This window comes from Anoplopoma fimbria, chromosome 9 (assembly GCF_027596085.1).
Source record: "Anoplopoma fimbria isolate UVic2021 breed Golden Eagle Sablefish chromosome 9, Afim_UVic_2022, whole genome shotgun sequence".
Lineage (NCBI taxonomy): Eukaryota > Metazoa > Chordata > Actinopteri > Perciformes > Anoplopomatidae > Anoplopoma > Anoplopoma fimbria.
Window position 1 is genome coordinate 29,997,387 of NC_072457.1, and position 9,396 is coordinate 30,006,782.

The window sequence follows — 9,396 nt, forward strand, 5'->3', positions numbered from 1 at the left end:
AAGGTCACCCTAACATTTGTTCCCTCAATGGAAATGGTTGACAGGAAGTAGGAAAACAGGGAGGTTAAAAATAAGATGAAGCTGGGTTGTAACCATAATTCTGCTAATAGTGTTCACTCATGTTCACTTCCATGGTAAACAAACCAAAACATGGAAATAAATCTGTTCACAAAAATCTGTTAGAGAAAAAGGACACTTAAAAGGATCACAGCAGTCAACATTGGAGAGAAAAAAGTCCATCTACAAGACATAACTGCGATACCCTTATTAACACGTTTGCTGTCACTCTCTTGCTCTATCATTGCAAGGCAACCAGAAACACACAACGAAGAGTGCAGAATCCAACAGAGTAGGAAAAAGAATAATTAAGGAAAACCATCAAAGGGGCACATTCAAAGAACCCAGCAGTCTATTGGAACAGCTAGAAAAAGAGATGTCAAAAAACTAAAAATGATGAGGTTTGAATTGAAGAAGATAAAAAAAGAAAGATCTACAGGCTCCTAAAATCTTATCACACTTGAGCTCAGTGAGGTTTAGACTTTGCCTCCACATACTTAAACCTCACAGCTCGCATACAATCCAAAACAAATGCCATGCACATCTCTTTCTTAATACAGTTATACAGTCTTACTCTGCAGATTTAACAACGTCAATTAATTATTTTTTTGCCCTTGAAAAATGAGACCTTCTCCAATGCAAGAAGGCCATGCTAAATCTCACATTGTCTCTCAGATGAGATATTGTAATGGAAATAAAGCATTGCTGTTGGATGAAGCTGTGAAAAAAATGACTACTGCAAGGCATCATGTAAGGTTCAGACACATGCAGCTCACGTCCACATCTTCCATTTGATGTAGAATGTCATATCAAGTATACTACCACATGAACACCTTTTCTTATATAGTAGATTTTCCATTTCTTGACATTGGCTACCATATTAGTTTAAATGATTTAAATATATATATATATATTTTTTTTTTTTTCAAAGTAGTTTGACATTTTAAATTTGCTCATTTATTTTCTTGAATCAAATTCAAGCCTTTGCAAACCAATTTGATATTTTTTGTCCAAATTATCGCACATTTAAAAAATAAATACAAACTCTATCAGGTTAACACACTGACTCCGAGAATCCATCATTAAAGGTTTTTGGAACAGGTTAAATTTTCTGTTTTTCAGTATCCATCAAAAGTCAAAAGAGGGTTGTTTGACAACTCAGAGTGACCGTCGGTGCAGACTTCATAATCCAAAATGGCATTTGATAAACAGTTCTGACTTCTCCAAGCTAAAGCACTTCACGGCAAAGTAATGAAAAGGGAGATGCAGAATTAAAATATATTGTGCCAGGTTATTGCAGAGTTTACAGCCAGCCGCTGGTTGTTTTAGTAAAATAAATTGAAACTGGGAGACAGCCAGTCTGAAAATGAGAGTAAGGTAGTTTATCCCAAACTGTCAAACTATATCTTTGAATAATTGCAGTAAGGTTAGGAAATGTTTTTGTGCAGGCTGAAATCCCATTATTCCCTTTAAGAACGGATACTCTATTACACATCAGTTACACACGCTCTATTCACAGAAGGGATATTGCGGTTTTAAACCAAAAATTTCATTGAAATTTCATCAAATAAATTGTTTAGAACAAATACACATGTCTTCCTGACTGAAAGTGTGGAATAAACTATTGAGATCAGAGATGCTTTTTTCCTGTTCCTGTTACTATGGTAACATCATTTTTTGGTCACTGCAAGGGGTTGTGTGTTCACTTTCTCTGTGGTGAGGGCATGACGACCTCAAACTTCACGATGGCATTCAACAAAAAACAAGGTCTTATTTTATAAACATGGATGGACAAAATATTTCTTGTCACCAGCTCTGTAAATATTGCTTATGATATCTTTCTACACCTCCGGCCAGAAAATTGGATGATTGTGCCCAATATCAAAGGAATACACTGGCACAAAGGACACAGACAGTATTAACAGTACTGTACTAACATTTTAACAGACGCTGTTGCAGGGCCAGTAGTATAATTTCAGACAGTATCTCTGTTTTATCCAGATAAAGTAAACTGTTGTTTCAGTGTGAATAGTGACTCCTGTCATTTGTCTGTGAATAATACAGTTGCAACCATGGTATGACTAATGTGGAAGACTTCCATGCCCCAATAAACTTATTCTGAGGAGATACTATGTTGCAATAAACAGCATAGAATATATAAGCCTTCTCGTTTGTATATTTTGCCACTATTCTGCTGTTACAGTTAATTGTTGGCTTATCTGTGGAAGTCCAAAGTCTTACTTCACTTTACATAGCTTTTTAAAATAGGTTCATTAAATACTTCTAGGAAAACTATTTTACAATGACAGACTTCTTCACATATTCTGTGCAGAAACAATCGTCCTCAGTGAATGTCACCAATCTTTCTTTCAGCAAACACATATATTAAGAGACAACATTTAGAAAAAGCTCACAGGTAGGACCTATTTGTATCACTGTTTGAGAGACTGACAGGTAGGGTTACTCTCTCTCCCACCATTCTTTTTTTCTTCTCACCTACTCACTACTTTTCTCTCTGTGTTGGTCATCTGACCCTTTTCCTTGCAGCCCAATACCAACTTTCCACTTTTTCTCCATTAAATGTAACAAATAGGATTGTGAGGTTGACCTGAACAAAAGTATTTATCCTTGTTTTATTTCCTTGCCCGAGGAGTAATAAAGTGGGTGGCACAGAGGGAGGTTTAGTTTTATTTTCTTCACTTTTCAAATTCACTTATCATTAAGACCCCCGATGCTACGAAACTAAGATCAGTCAAGGGACAGCAGAGGTGCATTACTTGTGTGTAGAGCTGTGTAGATCTGTGTTCCGTTGGTTTGGCTTAGTGGAACTTAATTCACTGGGCTTTTTGTACAATTTAAAAAAATGTAAAGTAAACTCCTTAGGACAAATAATATAAACATACCATTATATAAAGTAAAAATATCAGTCAATCCCTAACTTTTCTGTATTACGGACTTTCGTCTTTAATGGTTCTAATGGTACTGTGAAGGCAGTTGCATTTTACAAAGTCAGTGCACACCCTTACATTTAATCATTCATTTATTATTTTTTCCATCTATGGTCATGAACATCACATAATTTGTTAAGGTCCTTTCAACCAAAATGTTCCAGGAACTATGAAACCAGAGGAACTCATCCCAGAAACTAAATTAGGGACTAATAGTAACCTTTGCACATTCCTGTTTGCTTCTCCTATGCATCTAAAGGACCAAAAATATTAGGAAAATTAGACCCTTGGTGTACTAAAACAACAACAGCTGCAAAGGTAGCTGTTTTCACACAGGATGAGACACAGAGGTCCTTTCAAATTCAGATTTTTTCTTTACCTCGCCTTGTCTTATCATAGGTCAGCCCACAGGAGATGCGAGTGAAGGAGGGAGTCGAGGTAATAGGCATTTAACAATGACACAATCTTGCCTCAGAGCCATCATTTTAAAGCTTGTTAATTGGATAGGCAAAGCACAGCTGGGTAATCTGTCCATTGTTTTGTTATACTGCTGTATTTTATGATCTCTGTCAGATGAGCCAGTTGATGCTCCTCATGCTCAAAGCATCGTTTTCTCTTTGCAGGCTACAATTTTGCTCGTGCGAGCGGAGATATTCTAATTGGAGTGATGTGAAAGTGCTCATTTTATGCTAATCTCTGTCAGATGAGCATTACAGTGTTCATGACAATTTACGTTTATATACTGTAAATATACATTTTATAAGAATGAGTGATATATACAAAAAATCACTCCTGTTATTTGTTTCTGATTTACATGTTTGCCATGAATCAATCAACAGAGACACTTTTTTATTTCTCCTCTATGCCACTCTTTCTTAATATATACTGTATATCTCTATCTCTTGTTTGCTTGTGCTTTCAGCTCCTTAGCACTCTATTTTGTTTCTCTGTCTTTTAAATTATGTTGGGAAGGCTTTCTTTTTAACGGCTGGAATATATGGTCAGCAGACAAAGCAGGACTCAAATCTAGATCATTAAGAAAGTTCAATGATTCAATGTGAATAGATAAAAGGTGACAGGCAACAGGTCACAAGAGACCAGACAGGTAGTAGGCAGCATGCAGGTAACAGGCAAACAGGTGGCAGGCAACAAAAATGAACGTCAAAGAACAAAGAAGTGGAGCGGTGAAAGAAGTGACTGAATAATGAGGGAAGTGAGAACAGGTGAGCAGGCAATGAGCTTGAGGTGAGGTAGCTGCAAGGCTGATGAGGGAAGTGGGAACAGGTGAGCAATTTAGTGAGGAAGTCCAATGAAAGAGACTGAAGTCAACTAATAGGCTCTGTTCAATTCCACCTTCTATGTACTACGGTCACATGGACGCCATAGTGGTTTCATCAGTAGTATGCAGTATGAAACATTTTTTTTTTTTGCAGTAAGGCTTAGCCACAAAACAAACTCCCCTACACCTCTAAGAGGATTTTTATCATCTAAGAGATGTATTGGAGTCAACAGTACATTATTTACCTCTGAGATGTAGTGGATTAGAGTACAATATGTTCCTCTGAGATGCATCGGAGAAAAAAGTTCAACATGTTGTGGAGTAAAAAGTTAAAAAAAAAAATCCTTTGAGGTGTATTGGTAAAAGTTAAAAAAAAATCCTTTGAGGTGTATTGGAATAGTGTTTAGTTGCGGAATGGAAACCGCCTCTATACCGCCACCTAGCTTCTGTGTTGGGAATGATATCAGGCTACCTGAAGACAAAGATTGTAACCAATTCAATTTTGTGAAACAATGGGGACTGGGTCCGCAAACTTACTGTCAAAAAGAAAAAAAGAACACTTGCGAGTTAGCAGGTGAAAGCTTTGTGAGCAGAAGAGCAGTGATATAAGTCACTTCACGTATCTTATAACCAATGATGATATATTGTGGTATAACAGAATGTTAGGATCACCCCTCACAGTTCGGTGAGCATGTGAACCATGGATTCATTTTACAGTTTAACCATCATTTTAAGAAATAAAGTTTTACTGACGATCGGCCGACATTCAATAAAAATAAGTGATCAGGAGAACAACATCCATGCTTTCTGTACGCTGATCCCTGATAATCTTACATTGTGAACAACAAATCTGTGTTTAAATCAGCAGGAGAGCGCTGACAGCACCGCTAACGGCTAACGTAAGGAGGTTCCATTCCGTTATACAATGATGTGTTTAAGTTCTGTTCGGTGAAGATAAGTTTTGCGGTGAAGGTTAAACATAATATTTTCATGATGTGTTCAAATGTTATATTTTAAATTTATTCAAGTTTCAGTGAGTAACTTGAATAAATTCAGTTGTTTAAGGAAACGTTTTCACAGCAATATAAAGTAGATATTAGAGGGGAAATAATGACCTGTTTAACTTCCTAACACTAGCTCCTAGAATATATAATACATCATTAAAACTATTAGTGACAAGATTTTTTTTTATCCAAAAAACAATCATATTTCCTGATTATTTGAATTGTTTGTTTTTATGCAAAAAAAAACAACTTAGATGATTATAACAAAGTAAAAGGATAACATTTATAATTTTTGATGGTTAACGCTGATTTCAGAGAGGTTGAATTATTGTTGTCTATAGCCTTGTATACCAGATGCTATAACAAAAAAACAAAACAACAAAAACTATATATTTGTTCCTTTTTTTCTTTTGTGCTGATTTGATCCGTGATCCGTGACTCAAATCCACGATACCATTTGAACCGTGACATCACTGATGCACCCAAGAGGATATATGATATGAAAGAAGTAAGGTAAATCAGTACCAGTTTCTCAGCCAAGATGACTTTATACATAGCACAAGTCATGCTTTAATTTCTTAGGAATTTTACGACCAGAAGACATTTCTATCATTAAAAGTTTTCATCTCCAAAATGTCAGATAACCGCAGGTTCCACTTAATTTCATAAAAAAAAATGTTGTCATTTGGAGAGACAAATTTTCTACCCAACCAATATTCATAAAACTGCCAATATTTGAAAATGTATGCAGTTGATATCTCACTTCAAAAATTCTTGGAAGTGAATTTAGTGATGAAATAGCATACAAAATTTGAAAAGAAAACTAAATGTTTTTTGCCACTGTTGTTGGGATGACAGACCATACCGTATCAGCACTTTGCACTGTGGAACACATTAGGCGGGTTGAGCTCGTCAATTGCATAATTGAGATTTTTCTCTTTCAATACAACATATGGGTAATTTTGACATGTTGTAGATTTTGATTTTTTTCCAATACTGCATACAACATGCTACATTTTGGCCATATCAGTACATACAACAGACTCAATATAAAAATTAGACGTAGTCATCGTGACGTCACCCATTGGTTTGAGGACTTCTGTTTTGATGCCTCGATGTCAGCGGGTTTTACGTCTCTATCTTGGATTCAACCTTTGTCATGTTGGCTTCTTTGCAACCGGTAAATGTGGGATTGACAAACTTTTCCATGCAGACCTTAAACAAATATGTTCCATCACTATTTCCTAAACTTTTAATTAAATAGTGCTTTACAACATCACCATGCACATGCTACAATGCTAACACCAGGAAAGCAGTCATTACTTATCATCACATTCTAGAGAGTTTTTTTCATTAGCGCAGTTGGACTTTTAAGTCCACAACACTAATATTTGATGTATAATTGAGAATGTAATTATTTATTATGTATTATTATAATTTTGTTTTCTATTTATTTTCATATGACCCTTTCGGAATATCAAAGAAACCTCAAACGGAAGCCCAAACAAAGTTTAGAAACTCTGACTTGGTAACCAACATCTAGTTATCACTGACGGCATTAATAAAGAGATTGAGCAGCATCCAGTTTTTGTCTTTGTTTCCTCTCACCAGGGTGACACAGACACGCACACAGATGCCAACCAACAATACTACTGATCCAGACAGTAATTAGCAGTGTTCATGCCTCCCTGAAATGCTGCCGGCCCACCTGCTGTGCCTTCCAGTCTGGTACCAGCAGAGCACACACACACACACACACACACACACACACACACACACACACACACACACACACACACACACACACACAACACACACACACACACAAACACAAAATCGAGCTATATTGTCCCAGTCCCACAACAAACCAATCCTTCCTAAAGCCTGTGATCAAACCCATCGCAATATTAACCTGTCCATATTCATGGTTACTACTGCAAGGCAAATGTTGTTATTGTTTATCAAAGATAATGTATAACGAAACATCACATGTCAAGTCATATGCATGTGTTAAACAAACACACACAGACACACAGACACACACACACACACACACACACACACACACACACACACACACACACACACACACACACACACAGTACATGCATAAACAGGTGACCACAATGACCTTAATAGCCAAAAATGCTAACATTTGATAATAATCATCAATCATTTCAGATTGCTCTTTCACACATTTGTGTATCTGTGTGTGTGTGTGTGTGTGTGTGTGTGTGTGTGTGTGTGTGTGTGTGTGTGCATATAGTGGGAGGCTGTCTCAGGCTGTCATGTATATCACAGCGGAAGTCGGACTCTGTCAATCATTGCCGTCTGTTGTGGAAAAGATACAAAAGCAGACTTCAATAAAACCAGAGCTGAGTGACATTTAACACAAGTGTGTGGTGTGTGTGTGTGTACAATTTTATGCGTTATCATCTTTTCATTTCCGCCTCTTGCCTGCTTTGAAAGTCATAGAGATGCCAGGCCATGGCCCTAAATCATTACTGAAGTGTGTGTATGCACCTACTGTATGTTGTTCTCTTTTTCCAAACATGGCCTATCTCTTCCTCTCATCATTCTCATCTCTATTTCCTGTTTTTCTCCATATATCAGCTATTTACGGAGTTGAAAACCCGGAGCTGCCCATATACTTGGAATTTTATTATTATTCTCATATTTTAGCCATGTTGTTTCTTCCTCTTTCTTCACTATATCTACTGTCATCTTACTAGGCTTCTAGGCCTGTAACATTTGAATATGTGTAATACGCCAGTCAAAATGAGATAAGCAAACAATATGTGACACTTCATAAACATTTTCATCTGCATTATTATTATTATTATTATTATTATTATTATTACTATAGTATTATTAGTAGTAATAGTACTAATATTGTTATAATTATGTTTATTCAGCATCATAGTACATATATACATAATGAGAATATACAGTGGGTACGGAAAGTATTCAGACCCCTTTAAATTTTTCACTCTTTGTTTCATTGCAGCCATTTGCTAAAATCGAAAAAGTTCATTTTTTTTCGCATTAATGTACACTCAGCAACCCATCTTGACAGAAAAAAACAGAAATGTAGAAATTTTTGCAAATTTATTAAAAAAGAAAAACTGAAATATCACATGGTCATAAGTATTCAGACCCTTTGCTGTGACACTCATATTTAACTCACATGCTGTCCATTTCTTCTGATCCTCCTTGAGATGGTTCTACTCCTTCATTGGAGTCCAGCTGTGTTTAATTAAACTGATTGGACTTGATTAGGAAAGGCACACACCTGTCTATATAAGACCTTACAGCTCACAGTGCATGTCAGAACAAATGAGAATCATGAGGTCGAAGGAACTGCCCAAGGAGCTCAGAGACAGAATTGTGGCAAGGCACAGATCTGGCCAAGGTTACAAAAGAATTTCTGCAGCACTCAAGGTTCCTAAGAGCACAGTGGCCTCCATAATCCTTAAATGGAAGAAGTATGGGATGACCAGAACTCTTCCTAGACCTGGCCGTCCAGCCAAACTGAGCAATCGTGGGAGAAGAGCCTTGGTGAGAGAGGTAAAGAAGAACCCAAAGATCACTGTGGCTGAGCTCCAGAGATGCAGTAGGGAGATGGGAGAAAGTTCCACAAAGTCAACTATCACTGCAGCCCTCCACCAGTCGGGGCTTTATGGCAGAGTGGCCGACGGAAGCCTCTCCTCAGTGCAAGACATATGAAAGCCCGCATAGAGTTTGCCAAAAAACACATGGAGGACTCCCAAACTATGAGAAATAAGATTCTCTGGTCTGATGAGACCAAGATTGAACTTTTGGCGTTAATTCTAAGCGGTATGTGTGGAGAAAACCAGGCACTGCTCATCACCTGCCCAATACAATCCCAACAGTGAAACATGGTGGTGGCAGCATCATGCTATGGGGGTGTTTTTCAGCTGCAGGGACAGGACGACTGGTTGCAATTGAAGGAAAGATGAATGCGGCCAAGTACAGAGATATCCTGGAAGAAAACCTCCTCCAGAGTGCTCAGGACCTCAGACTGGGCCGAAGGTTCACCTTCCAACAAGACAATGACCCGAAGCACACAGCTAAAATAACAAAGGAG